Source organism: Micropterus dolomieu, linkage group LG12 (genome assembly GCF_021292245.1).
Source record: "Micropterus dolomieu isolate WLL.071019.BEF.003 ecotype Adirondacks linkage group LG12, ASM2129224v1, whole genome shotgun sequence".
Classification (NCBI taxonomy): domain Eukaryota; kingdom Metazoa; phylum Chordata; class Actinopteri; order Centrarchiformes; family Centrarchidae; genus Micropterus; species Micropterus dolomieu.
Window position 1 is genome coordinate 34,893,498 of NC_060161.1, and position 15,641 is coordinate 34,909,138.

At 41.3% G+C, this 15,641-nt stretch overlaps 1 protein-coding gene and 1 non-coding gene across 2 annotated transcripts in view; both read left to right on the forward strand.

Moving 5' to 3' along the window:
• LOC123980885 (zinc finger protein 208-like) overlaps positions 1-15,641 on the forward strand; it is an 808,576-nt gene that overhangs the window by 279,388 nt on the left and 513,547 nt on the right. The window lies entirely within an intron of this gene.
• Positions 8,379-8,452, forward strand: trnat-agu. Its single transcript has one exon. It is a non-coding gene; the product is annotated as a tRNA-Thr (tRNA).

Sequence of the window (15,641 nt, forward strand, 5' to 3'; positions counted from 1 at the left end):
CTGAGACTATCACAGAGCAGGTGCATTTATACGGAGACTTGATTTCACACAGGTGGATTCTATTTATCATCATTAGTCATTTAGGTCAACATTGGATCATTCAGAGATCCTCACTGAACTTCTGGAGAGAGTTTGCTGCACTGAAAGTAAAGGGGCTGAATAATTTTGCACGCCCAATTTTTCAGTTTTTTATTTGTTAAAAAGGTTTGAAATATCCAATAAATTTCGTTCCACTTCATAATTGTGTCCCACTTGTTGTTGATTCTTCACAAAAAATTACAGTTTTATATCTTTATGTTTGAAGCCTGAAATGTGGCAAAAGGTCAAAAAGTTCAAGGGGGCCGAATACTTTTGCAAGGCACTGTAGCTGACGTGCTACATCATTAGCTCGCCTGCGGCTTTCACACTTTCCTGTGGTACACAGGATAGTAACATGGGTCACGTTAGTTGGTAAAGTAATGTGGAGAGCGATACAACTTTGCACTGGATAACTTTAGTGACTTTCTCTGTGTTTCTCCAGCTTTACTAATGCTCATTTTATTCTTACTCAACGTCATCTGAACCTGTTTGGTCTGATGGGCTTCAGCACATAAACCTTTATTGTTGTTTTGTATCCTTACGTGAGGTCTGTGTGTTGCTGTGAGACAGAGTTTTGTGGTGTTAGTGGACTGCATGTCGTTAGCTGCCATGTTGTCGCTGTAGTCTGAGAGAGCGCACAGAGCTGAATCCGACCCGGTGTCCCCACATTAAAAGCAGAATAGTGTCTGATGCAAGCAACGGAGAAAACAGGCGTGTGCTTCATTTCTAAGTGAGTTTTGAGCCCACTGACAATAAGGCAATGAAAATTTGATTAATTAATGAGTAATTTCATTGAAAAACTTACATATAGCCCCTTTAAAGGTTCAGCGTGTAAGTTTTAGTGACTTCTAGCGTTGCAAATTGCTTCATTTGCTCTTAAGTCAGATTGTGGAATTAACATGTATTTGATTAACATTATCAGAGTGTATAAACAACACAAAGACATCTAGTTCACTCTACATGGACAGCAAACTAACCGTTATAACCATATTACAAATTATATGTTTGCAAAATATGTACATACAATAAGTATATACGTCGTCTCCTGGAGAGAATATAAGCAGATTCACAGTCCGCTGTTGTATGACACCAAACATGTTTAATGTTACACCTCTCAGACTGTGACGGATTTCACAATTTCACTTTGCAAACACAACAAGTTATCAGAACACTTCTATGCCAATTCTCTTCATTGCATCCACGTTTCCCTTTTCTTGTGTCTCAGTCCTACAGAAGATGTGAGGAGAGAGGAAACAAGATGAGAGAAAGATGAAGTTTCTTTTCCTCTGAACCCTCATCTGATCACACGTCTGATGACGACTACCTCCCTCTGCCAGCTCAGTGGTACTTTTATTCTGTCTTTGTGTTTTCTCTTTCAGTAAAAACCTGCATTATTCTGACTTAGTATATTTAAACTCAGTGGAGAAACAGTTTGTAAATGGACTGAAAGCACATGAGACATTGAAGATACCTCATGACTGGACATAATTAATATATTAATTAGTTTTATTACTAAACCCAAAAACATCCAGCACAGTTCAAAACAACATAGCACAGTTATGTGTTTTCTTCCTTCTCCTCTCCTGTGCTGTCTGCTCAGCCCCCCTCCAGCTTGTGTTCAGACTTGTCTGCCACCTGGTGGTCTTCTGTCCGTACTGCATCTCCACTGTCCTCATGGTGTCTTTATGTCAACGCAGGGCCGCAGGTAACACAGCAGGTCTTAATTATTTTCTCCAATCAATAATCATAGTCCTGTGATGAACCAATGACTGCTGGATAAATCAACTCTGTATCTCTATATAATATATAATAAAACTTCAATAATAAACTCTATAATATATAATAAAACGTTTATAAATATTAAGGATGTATGTGTTTCCCTGTGCTGTGTCCATGTTTTCTGTCCTTCAGTTCTGGGAGTGCTCCAGCTAATTACCGAATAAGGTCCTCCTGGCCTTGGAAGGCGGCCAAAGGGTGAGGTGTAACATTAATAATAAACTCTATAATATATAATTAAACTTAAAACATCACAATCACGAGACAAAATGATTTTTTTAATAAAAACAACTCTCACTGTTTGTCACATTCATGACTCAGTAAGTGAAAAGTTAATGTCATAAATTTAAGACTGTTTTATGTATTTTTTATTTTTTTTGTGTGTGTTTTCCTCTTTTAGTTTAGGGTTACAGACATGAGCAACAACAGCTATATATATCAAGGTGGCCCGGATGGTGCAGTGGATAAGACACATGCATTTGGTGTGAGAGACCCAGGTTCAATTCCCCACTGTGAGATATAACAATTGTAAGTTGCTTTGGATAAAAAGTGACTGCTAAATGATAAATATGATGTCCTGCTGCAGTGACACTGATACAGGCTTTACGGTTAATAATTGCACTTAGTTACTAAAGTCTTCAAATTAGGATGCATCTTCTACTGGAGTGGATCCAAGGCAACTCTTGTGGTGCTTCCACATAGTTTTACTCTCCATATTTAAACTAAATAATGGTTGTAGTATGCCAACGTAAAAGTATTCATACAAGCTAGAACTTGCAGATTATACACAGTTTGGGTTTTGAGTATCATTAGTGGTTAGGGGAAACATTCTCAGAGCAGTCAAAGAAACCAATGAGACCTTAAAGTTTACAGCTGTGACTCTTCATCCTCAGACTGATACACCTGGTCTACAGAATGATTTTCCTCATACACAGAATCCAGTGAAAAAATACGTAACTTTTTTTAACGTTTTCTGTATTTCTAATAGAAAACTCAAACCAATTCTGACTTGAATTCTTCATTTTAGCAAATGATTCTAAACTAGCACTGAAGCCAAACTAAACTGCGGCTTAACTTCAGCAGATATTTAACAACAACCGACATTGACAGCATTTCATTTGTGTGGAAGAAATTATTATTTATATCAGTTCTGGCCAAGCAACAGCTGGGTGCACGGACACACGTTCACACGAGAGCAGGTTGGAATCAGTTCACATTGTGGACCAAGACCAACTGTAGAGTTACAGATCACCTGGACACAAAGGCAAAACTCAAACCAATTCTGACTTGAATTCTTCATTTTAGCAAATGATTCCAAACTGGCACTGAAGCCAAACTAAACTGCGGCTTAACTTCAGCAGATATTTAACAACAACCAACATTGACAGCATTTCATTTGTGTGAAAGAAAATATTATTTATATCAGTTCTGGCCAAGCAACAGCTGGGTGCACGGACACATGTTCACACGAGAGCAGGTTGGAATCAGTTCACATTGTGGACCAAGACCAACTGTAGAGTTACAGATCACCTGGACACAAAGGCCACAGTTCAGATCTGGCCTAGCACCCACAGACAGGCTTTTTAAAAATTATATCAGAGGAACTTGACATGCATATATACGCTCTGTTATTTGCATAGGGTTGAGCAGTGTTGTGATTGGCTGAATGAAACAATAACAAACGGTGGTTTTGAAGACGTTGAAGCAACAGGCTGACCTGCTGAAACACTTTACATCGTTGTTTCCTTTGTTTCCTTTGTTTCCGTCCCTGTGTTGTTTTACAGACATCTTCTGTGAAAGTGATCAGATCAAACGATGCACTTATAGACACACTTTTGATTTATATTTTTGTTAAATCCAATGATCAGTGCCTTGAATAGAATTATGCAGTTAATGAAACATCTCTCTGCTGAACACGTTTTTTGCACGTCAAGTCACCATCCTACCTCAACCTTCAGGTTTAGAGGTTTTCCCCAGTCAGCATGAAGAAAATGTACAAATACCTCTAATTTGGACCTAAGTACAGTACTTGAATTAATGTAATTAGTTGTTGTCCACCACTGGATAAGTGCTACATAGATAACGTTATTATTATTATGTTTTAATTAGTTTCCCCTTTGAGCATAGACACAGAAAGTAGGGCTGCTGGGAGGGCTGCAAACCCCCTAAAACCAGGTGAAGCTATATTATGTCCATTTACATTACCAGTCTGTAAAGGAAGAATGTAGCTGGCAGATCTGTTTTTGATGCAGGCAGCTGGGGAGGAATTGTGGTTCTTTTGTTGTGTCATGTTACAAATGATGCTGTGTGCTGGCTTGTCCAAATGCTGTCTGTCCCTCTTCATCTCCTGCAATTTTCATGCATTAGTTCCTGTTTTGACATATACAGTATCTCATAGAAGTGAGAACACTCCTCACGTTTTAGTAAAGATTAAATTATCTCTTTTCATGTGACAACACTGAAGAAATGACACTTTGCTACAATGTAAAGTAGTGAGTGTACAACTTGTGTAACAGTGTAAATTTGCTGTCCTCTCAAAATAACACATCACACAGCCATAAATGTCTAAACCACTGGCAACAACAGTGAGTACACCCCTAAGTGAAAAAGTCCAATTTGTGCCCAATTAGCCATTTTCCCTCAAACATTCAGTTTGATGTCACAATATAGACTGAACTTCTCTCAGCAGCTCAACTGTCACTGTCAGAGTCCCTGGGCTTGAAAACGGCTCTTGCAACACTCATAATAGAGTAAGAAATGGTTTAACAACAGAGGCGACATCAGGCACACTTTGTAATATTGAGTGGTGCTTTATGAATACAGGTGGGGCCCGTTGGGGCTGCGTGGAGTCCTTTTGAAATGTAATTACTTTTTCTGTCTGGATGTTTTTATTGTTTTTAGATGTGGTACGAGTGAAACCTGGAGATGATGTAATTCTGGCATGTCAGACTGGTGAAGCCTCCATCAGAGCTGTAGAGTGGACCAGACCTGACCTGCAGCCACCAGAGTACGTCCTCCTTTACAGTGATAAACACTCAGATCCAACCCACCAGCATCCATCCTTTGCAGGCCGGGTGCAGCTGATGGACAGAGAGCTGAAGGACGGAGACGTGTCTTTAATTCTGAAGAACGTGAACAGCAACGACGCTGGAACATACGAGTGTCAAGTTGCAACAGGAGGATCAAGACGTAAGAGAGCCGCCATTGAGACTGAGCCAATCAGAATCTACCAGCTGGATGTTTCAGGTGAGTTTGTGGAGGTCAGTGTGTCTGTGTGCCATGTTGTAGCTGCAGTTTATTCCATGTTGATTCTGAGAGTCAAACATGAGGAATATAGAAGATATAGAAGAGTAAATGGAAGCTGTTCCACTGTTCACTCATTTCCTGACTAATATGCACTTTGATCTTCAGGGTCCACAGCGTGCATGTGTCTTATCCACTGCACAACGTAGTGGAGGGAAACTACAGACTTTACTACGGACTGGTATCAATGGTTTTGTTCTGGTTTGTTTAGCTGCTGTTAGATTAGCTGTTGGCTGGATACATATAAAACATACAGACAAGAAACCAGAACCTGATGAAGCAGTAAAATGATCAGCTCATCTGTCACAGATCTCTTTCCACCACATGTTTCATATATTCAATATTTATTGTTTCTGTGGGTGTGAGATTTACATCTGGCGTTTGAGGCTCTCCAACACGATGCTCTGCTTGTTTACTTGTTGTTGGAATGTTGTCGTCTGGAAATATAAGACAAAGACACAACTTTGCATGTGGCTTGAATGACCCAAAGTGTCAACATAGTTAAACAGTGTCTTGATTTGAACCAATATGTCTTCACACATGTTTTGAGGGGAAAATTCTACAAAAAATACCCCATAATGACAACGTGAATGAGGTTTGTTTGAAATCTTTGCAAAAAATAAAAAATAAAAAAAGCAGATGTACGTAAGTACAAGCCTTTGCCGTGAGCTCAGGTACATCCTGTTTCCACTGATTATCCTTGAGATGTTTCTACAACTTGATTGGAGTCCACCTGTGATTCAATTCAGATGATTTGGAAAGGCACACCTGTGTATATAAGGTCCCACAGTGCATGTCAGAGCACAGACCAAACCAGGAAGTCCAAGGTGCTGTCTGTGGACCTCAGAGACAAGATCGTATCGAGGCACAGATGTGGGGAAGGGAACAGAAACATTTCACAGCATTGAAGGTCCCAGTGAGCACAGTGGCCTCCATCATCCGTAAAATGGAAGAAGTTTGGAACCACAAGGACTCTTTCTAGAGCTGGTTGCCTGGCCAAAATGAGTGATCGGGGGAGAGGGGCCTCAGTCAGGGAGGTGACCAAGAACCCGATGGAAAAATGAAGGCAGCAATGTGCAGAGACATCCTTGACAAACCTGCTCCAGAGCGCCCTGGACCTCAGACTGGTGCAAAGGTTCATCTTCCACCAGGACAATAACTCTAAGCACACAGCCAAGATAACAAAGGAATGACTACAGGACAACTCTGTGAATGTCCTTGAGTGGCCCAGCCACAGCGCAGACTTGACCCTGACCCAATATCTGGAGAGAATGAAAATGGCTGTGCACTGAAGCTCCCCATCCAACCTGATGGAGCTTGAGAGGTCCAGCAAAGAAGAATGGAAGAAACTGCCCAAAATAGCTGTGCCAAGCTTGTAGCATCATACTCAAAATGACTTGAGGCTGTAATTGGTGCCAAAGGCGCTTCAACAAAGTACTTTTGTTTTGTATTTTATTTTTAATACATTTGCAAAGATTTCAAACAAACTTCTTTCACGCTGTCATTATGGGCTATTGTTTGTAGAATATTGAGGAAAATACATTTCATCCATTTTGGAGTGAGGCTGTAACGTAACAAAATGTGGGAAAGGTAAAGCACTGTAAATATCCACAGACAGGAAGTCTTGTTTGGTACTACACTGTCTGCTGTTACCGTTTTCCTTCGCTGGGCTCAACAAACATTTTATGTAAGTCTTCATGAGTCTCTGAGGAGTTCTTCATCACACCTGACACCTAGCTCACTTTATTTCCATAACAAATTAACATCACGAAAATCCCAACAGAATACTTTTGACCAGTTTGATTTTATCTGTAGTTGTTTTTTACACTTTGGGTGATCTCTCTCTCTGATGCAGCTCTGGCTGAGTCAGACACTGACACATTGGGCTCAATACAGTAGCTTTCATTTCTAAACTGGTCTCAACAGTTTTTAACTTGGAGGCCTGGAGCTCACAGTGCAGACTGGCTGACACACATGTGGCGGCACTGAGTGGGAATTGATCAAGGATTATTAGGATGTAATTTCAATATTCATCCGAAACACACACACACCCACCAGGGAATTTCACCTCAGGAAGTATAAACTAAAGTTGACCACACAGCACCACTGAGAAAGCACACAGGTTAGTTTTACTTAGGGAGGGAGGGACTGAGACAGTGTTTCATTCACATATAAATATATTTTTTATTTTAAATTATGATGTATCTGAAATCTCTTAAAAAGCAGCCATTTGCAGAAACACTTCTGACATGGATCACCCAAACCAAAACAATTCAAACAAAGAAAAATATTAATTCAATCAAAACAAAACTTAATTCAGGCAAATAATAACTTCAAACCAAGCAAATTCATCCAAAACAAATTATTAGTTAAACCAAAACAGACTGTTAATCAAAACCAAGCAAAGGTTAATTCAAAAAGAAAACTATTAAAGCAAAGACAGCAACGCATAAATGAAAATTAATAAAGAGTAGCACAGTCAGAAGTACAAGGCATAAACACAAGTCCAGCTAAAAATGAATCTATCAACACTAAGGAGCAGCCGAACTATCACTAAGAGGCAACTCAATTAGGAGGCAATTCAGTGAGAGGCAGGACAGAAGAGAGAGAGGAGCAATCAACTTACTGTAAAACAGCGCACCAACATAGATTTCAACAACATACATATTTAGACAATCTCCTTACCAGTGAACAGACAAATGGTGCAGAGGTGAATACTGCAGACATCAAACGCTGATGTCAGTGTGGCGAGGGGAGGGGCAGAAAATGCGGAAGTATGGAGCCTTAAACCCTCCCGCATCCGCTCAGCCAATCCCTGCCGACACTCCCACCTCACAGCGTTACACGTCCGTTAACGCTCCATTGGGTTACATTTACATTTATTCATTTAGTGACTTAAAATTGCTATATATGTCAGATGATACGCGTCTGTTAACTGAATCTGAACTTGTTGGTCCACTGCAAAGTCCCTCTTGTCAAACAGGACTAGTGCCACTTTGTCCCTTGACCTCGCTAGTCCCAGCTCATCCCTTTCTCCTCTTGTGGCTCCAGAAGCCTCAACCGTGTTGGCTTTTCCGCTACCGCATGCCATCCCAGAGGTGAAAAGTAAGTCTGTTTTTCTTTGCTTTGATTTTACTGAAAAAGGACTGCAAGACGTTAACAAGCCCATTTGATTTCATTGAAACATTCAAATGAAAGTCTTCCAAACGCTCACAGCGTGTGGCGCCGTGGCTTAGTTGGTCAAAGTGCCTGTCTAGTAAACAGGAGATCCTGGGTTCAAATCCCAGCGGTGCCTAACTGGAGCTTTTAATAACGATAACGACTTCCCAAGGACAAAAACCAGATTAACCTAATGCAGCTTCAAGAAAACACGAGTGAGCAAGTAGAATGTGGCAATCCTAAGACTTGATTCCAAAACCAGACCACCTGAAACAGGTAGCATAGTTGCCTGCGGCAGGTGCTGTGGCTTAGTCGGTGAAAGCACCTGTCTTGTAAACAGGCGATCCTGCGTTCAGATCCCAGCAGTGCCTTTACAACTTAATGTGTCCATGAGAGCTTCTACCTATTCAAATCTGAAAACAGGAAATTGCTCCCTCTTTTAGTAAGTTCACTTAAATATCCTCTGACTGAATCAGCTCAGTGTTTCCAAAATCTGTCCTTTGATGTACTGGTCCTTACTGACTTCTGTCCTGGTGATCTCACCACAGCCTGCTCTACATTCTCTAAACCATGGAAGACAAACTAGTGCTATTGCGGTTGAGACCTATTTTACCCAACAATAATTGGTAGAAATGCTGGCCTTGGTATCCAGAAACCAACTGCTTCCTGTTATAGCAGCTTCACCAAGGAATGAATATCCTCTGCGACAGGTGTTCTGGGTTCAAGTCCTGCTGTGGAAGAAAGATTTTTTTTCCAACATAAACACTCTGGACTTCTGAGTGGTGTGAATATGACGATGAACCCTGTCCTTGTGTTCTCTGTGGACTAATGGTTAGTGTTCTTGCCTTCCGCCTCAAAGATCTAGCTTCAAGTCCACTTGCAGTAAACTCTGGTTTTATTTCATGTTCATAATTCTGATCTGATGTGTCATTTGAAATCACTGAAAGGTCCGCTCTCAGGTGTAGCAGCACCTTTGCAGGTGTTCAGTGCCACAGGTTAGCAAGTTGAATGTGACGCAAGCATCAGAGAGCACCGGAACATGGACGTGTTTCTAAGGTGAGAAGCTGGGATTCAGTACTTCCACCTTGGATCCAGATAGATCCAGGTGGATCCAGATGATCAGGTCCCCTAGGTGCTTCTCCTGCAGAGGGATTCTAAGCAGCTGTTATGATGCCGGAGCTGAGAGCTCTGCAGGTTCAGAGGTTTTGAATCCAGACAGACTGCCGCTTTAAACATGAGCTGTGACAGAAAGACATTCATTATGGGTACTACTACGATGTGATTGGGAGCAGTCCGGCCTCCCTTCAGCAGAACCACCATGGACCAGCGCACTGTAGGAAGTAAAACATGTCTGCTGTGGTTTTAGGAATCTTTCCACTGAAATCCACCTGCAGCATTATCCCTGTTTACTACAACACAACACAAGAACTACAGCAGTACTTTTTCAGCCTGCTAGGCAGGGGCTTCTTTTAAGTGCTTTCTTAGGTCTCACTTTTATCCTATGGTGTTTTAATAAACTTTGTTTTGTTGCTGTTATTGCTGTTGATTCATTTGTATTTTTTTAAGTATAGAGCTGTATTTGTTTCTGCTGTACAGCACTTTGTAACTTGGATTTGAAAAGTGTTTGAAAGCAATTTTCACATTTCTTTTTAAAACTGTATGTTTACTCTCTACTCTAATAATCTACTTTGGTACATCTGCCATTTATACCTTGGTTACAACTAGACTGTTTCTCTGAAATTAAAAATTAGTCATCGAGGATGTGTGCAGGTTAATTGGTGCTAATGAGCTGGCAGATGCAAACATTAAGAATATGAGGTTAGGTTGTTCTATTAATGAAACTCAAATCCAGTGAGTGCACACTGTGTCATTTGTAGACAGAAATGTTTTGTGGAAGTATTTACACACTCAGACTTCAGAAGTTGAAATATCACCCAGTAAATGTATTGCATTTTCTTCTTCATTCACAATTGGTATACATGTCAGAGGTCGCACAAGCAACTTGGTTTTAAGTGTCTTGCTCAGGGATACATTGGTGTCTCAGAGTGGATTCGAACCCAGGTCTCTCACACCAATGGCATGCGTTTTATCCAGTGCACCATCAACACCCCTGCCCTTAATGCACTGGGAGGTAAAGACATAACGTTCAAACAAAATTACAAATTAACTACATTTTAACAAATTATGCTAAAATATATTACTAGTAGCTACCCTGCAACATACAAACAATGCTCGGTCTTCTACATGGTTCTCATATGGATAATATATTGAGGACCATGACTTTTTAACTGGGACCTGTAGGGAGGCGGGGAGAAAGAGAGAGAAAAGCTAAACACAGAAAAGCAAAACAGTAAAGGTGGCAGAGGTACGGACATTAATAAAAATGATGATTAATGCAATAATGAAAACAATATTAATGAAAATAATAATTAAAAAATAAATAAATAAACATATCAACTGGCGTCGGGAAGGAATATAGGGACAGCGGGAAGCCACAGCTCACCTGAACCATCCCCTAGTCAAATCTCTTTAATTTCCTGAGCCAAACACAAACAAAAGATCATTTGCTGTTAGATTATTTATTTTTATTTATTAAAATGCAGGGATCCTTATACAACATCTGAATCAAACAAGCAACACAACTCAAACCATGTCGGCAGCTTTGTGCAATGCATTTACCAGAGAGATGCTCACAAGTGTCTGACCAAGAGTCCAAATCAAGTCTCAAGTCTCTGAGCTAGAGTTCAAGTCAAGTCTCAAGTCTTTCAGCAAGTCCAAGTCAAGTCTCAAGTCACTGAGCTAGAGTTCAAGTCAAGTCTCAAGTCTTTCAGCAAGTCCAAGTCAAGTCTCAAGTCACTGAGCTAGAGTTCAAGTCAAGTCTCAAGTCTTTCAGCAAGTCCAAGTCAAGTCTCAAGTCACTGAGCTAGAGTTCAAGTCAAGTCTCAAGTCTTTCAGCAAGTCCAAGTCAAGTCTCAAGTCTCTGAGCTAGAGTTCAAGTCAAGTCTCAAGTCTTTCAGCAAGTCCAAGTCAAGTCTCAAGTCACTGAGCTAGAGTTCAAGTCAAGTCTCAAGTCTGTCAGCAAGTCCAAGTCAAGTCTCAAGTCACTGAGCTAGAGTTCAAGTCAAGTCTCAAGTCTTTCAGCAAGTCCAAGTCAAGTCTCAAGTCACTGAGCTAGAGTCCAAGTCAAGTCTCAAGTCTTTCAGCAAGTCCAAGTCAAGTCTCAAGTCACTGAGCTAGAGTCCAAGTCAAGTCTCTAGTCACTGAGTTACAGTCCAAGTCAAGTCTCAAGTCTCTGAGCAAGAGTCCAAGTCAAGTCTCAAGTCACTGAGCTAGAGTCCAAGTCAAGTCTCAAGTCTCTGAGCAAGAGTCCAAGTCAAGTCTCAAGTCACTGAGCTAGAGTCCAAGTCAAGTCTCAAGTCACTGAGCTAGAGTCCAAGTCAAGTCTCAAGTCTCTGAGCTAGAGTCCAAGTCAAGTCTCAAGTCACTGAGCAAGAGTCCAAGTCAAGTCTCAAGTCACTGAGCAAGAGTCCAAGTCAAGTCCCAAGTCTTTCAGCTAGTCCAAGTAAAGTCTCAAAAAGTCTTATAAAACTGCATAGCTATGAGGAATTCTGTAACTGTAACCTGTTTTTCACAGAGCAAAATCATGTAATGTGCAATGCACTAAAGGAAAGCTTATGCCCCAGACTCTCAAACCCAGTGGAACGTTATATGATCAGCAATAAACCTGTAACCTGTTTGCAGCCAACATTAATAATTAACATGATGGCAGCCAGCGGGACATAAATGGTTACGTTAATCGACCACCACAAGGTTGGCAAGCAAACAAACGCTCATTCATCTTTTCATAACGAACAACAGTCGGAGTTAACCTTCTGTAGGTCGTAGCTAAAACAAGAAGAAAGATAATGTTAGATGGCTGATGCTGAGCTAACATTTTTACTAACTTCAGGTTACTAACCTATTTTGCGTTCAGCACTTCTTTGTTTGGGCCTTGTTGTATGAAGTTTTAAAGCCCAGGTTTATGATGAATGGCAGAGCAGCTGCTGGTGTTTGTTGTCCTCTCCCACGTGTGGCTGTGTGCAGCAAATATGTAGTATGTGTTACGTAGGTGAGTTATAGATAACGTAGGTAGGGGAACAACTGCAAGCTCATCAGACGTTTTCTAAAAATAAACATTGTTCACGAGTCCCGCACCTCGAGTCCGAGTCAAGTCTTAAGTCTTTAGAGGACGAGTCTCAGGTCGAGTCTCAAGTCACTGTGTGTGTGACTTAAGTCGGACTCAAGTCAGAATCTCAAAGAGTCCCCATCTCTGGCATTTACACCTGTATCATGAATGAAGTTCACCTGAGTCAGTCTTTCTCTAATGGATCAGGCTTCACTAAACCTGACAGAGTTAATCCTGATAACTGCTCTCACACAGCTGCTTACAGTATAAGTGTAGAAGAGTTTAAAGTGAGACTATCGCTGCTGCTGAAGTCTGAGATCCTGAGTTCAACATCATCTACAAGTCAAACTAGAACATGACGAGTTCCACAGGGAAGTGTTCTGGGAAATCTGAGGTTTATTTGCTGATGACTCAAACATTTTAGCTTCATTAAGAACCAGAACACACTGAACACACTGGATCAGCTCAGAAGTGATGCTCTGTGGTGACAGCAGTGATGACATCATCACAGTCATCATCCAATCCTTCCTCAGCCTTAGTGGGCGGGGTCATCACCATGGAGACGGTCAAGTCATTTCCTGCAGTCAGAGCAGGTGAGAAATAAAGTGTAGATAATTTATTTGTTTGAGACAATTGTCATTCATCAACACCAGAAGAAAGTCTGAGATTGATTGACTGACTGACTGATTGATTGATTGATTGATTGATGAGTGATATAAAGGTCAGGGAATGATTCAGAGTGTTACCTGTGGCCCTGTGTCGATATAAAGACACCATGAGGACAGTGGAGATGAAATAGGGACAGAAGACCACCAGGTGATAGATCAGTCTGAACACAAGCTTGAGGGGGGCTGAGGCAGGACGTGATGGAGGAGGCAGGGCTGCAGAAGGTGTCATGTCATAGAGAGTAGTTGATGTGTGCAGGGCTGTAGTGGTGGGTGGAGCTGTGATTGTAGGTTTTTCTGTAGAGAGAATCCACCTGGTCAGATGAATCTCTGGATTAAATGAGTCCTGAAATCAAAGAAACCTCCTCACCTGTGACAGAGATCCAGCTGGATGGAGACTCTCCACGACCGCTGATGTTACACTTGTAGAGGCCTTCATCAGACTTGTTAACATGGCGGATGGTCATGTGACCTGTAGGCTCAGTCCTGATGAGGGAGCCATCTTTATAGAAACCAGCTGGGAGGTTGGAGGGAGGGGTCTCTGTTTTACAGTGCAGAGTGACATCATGTCCCTCCATCACAGGGAGGACAGGACTCTGCAGGATCACTGGTCCATCTCAACACAGAGACAAAAGTCCAGCTAACAACAGGTTTAGTTTGAAAACTCAATTAGTGTGTTTTAGTCTGCAGGGGCTGAAATAGACACCAGAGAGAAACAATGACACAGACAGCCACATTGACAGTCACAATGTGTTCTTCGCTGACATGATCAGTTTCCTGAAGAAAACAAAAGACATCAGCCTTGACTAACAGCGTTTAGTTCAACATGGATAACAATTTACAGAGCCTTGTGATGAATTATCGCCCAAGGTCAGCTGGGATTGGCTCCAGCCCCCCTGTGACCCCGCACATAGATGTTGGACGGATGGATAACAAAATAAACGTGTTACTGAACTTGCTATTATCCAGCGCAGATGCTTTTTGGTGTTGAAAAATCAAGCCAAAACATCACAGAGCTTCTGATTTCATCCGTCTTGTGTGGGACGCTGGCTTTGATAAGGTTAAGCACTTCATTTTTCCGACTCAAACAGTGTGCCAGCATTAAGGGCACAGCCCTCAAATGGTTCAAATTGTATTTGGCAGATCTGAGTTTTTCTGTTCACTTTGGTGAATTTTCTTCATCTGCTGCCACTCTTTCTTGTGGGGTCCCCCAAGGGTTCATATTGGGCCTCATGCTTTTTTAGTTGACTGTGTGTTTGAGGTTCATTTTTAAAAAACACAATATTTCCTTCCATTTTTATGCAGATGATATACAAATATACAAATCTATTTGCCTGTAAAATCCAATGACAAAACCTCAGATCAACCCTTGCTTAACTGCCTGATAAATCTAAAAATGTGAGTTGTATCAGAATTTTCTCTGTCTTAACGGAAGTAAGACTGAGGATGTTGTGTTTGGTTTACCTGGGGATTTAAGTGCTTGTGTGGATCCTATTGGTACTTTAGGAACGTATATTTGTCCATCTACCAAGAATCTAGGTGTGATCCTTGACAGTGCTTTAAAATTTGATAAACAGTTTAGTTCTGTTGTTAAAGCCAGTTTCTTCCAACTGAGACTGTCGGCTAAAGTCAAGACCTACCTGCCGCACATGATTTTGAAAAAGAAACTCATGCATTTATAACGTCTCGGCTGCACTATTATAATTCTTTATATGTTCGAGTGGATCAGTCATCTCTCCATCGGTGACAGTTAGTCCAGAATGACTTCTCACTAGGACTAAAAAGTGTGAGCACATTACCCCAGTTTTAGCCTTGTTCCACTGGCTTCCAGTCTGCTTTAGGATTGATTTTGAGAATTTGATTTGAACTTTGACACTTTGGCCTTTTCTTCTGTTTTCTTCTGAGTATCATCAACTTGGGAAGTACTTTGGTCAATTGAGTTGTTTTTTACATTTACATTTATTAATTTAACTGACTAAAGGTTCATGCAGACTACACGATTTTCAGCGTCTGCCGATGGCCGTGCGGTTCACATTACACAACTTGCCGTCTTGTGACTGAAGTCTTGAAGTCGTTGTGGCGTTCACACTACGTAACTGATCGGTGATAGGGGGTCACACACTACACGAGCTGACAGCGCCTCTGTCACCCAACACAGGTCTCCAAACCACGTTTTTTCAAGAAAACACTTGAAATGTGAAACGGGAAATGACGCAATCCTACACACGAAACAGCAGTTGTTTGTTTTTATAAAGATACCACTTATAAAGTCAAAAAATCTGGGTGAAAGAATGGATTAGCACACTCAGGTAGCAGGGATTGTCTGAGCTACAGAGAGAGCTGAGGGGAGTAAAAAGTGTTTTGCGGTGAAAAAGTAGCTGCCTGCTCTGCCAGCTGCCTGCTCTCATTGGCTGGATGTGGATGTCGAGTCAGCAGACTCCGCCAGATATTTGGCATGCTAGATATCTGGCAAACGTCGGCGATGGGTCAGAAAT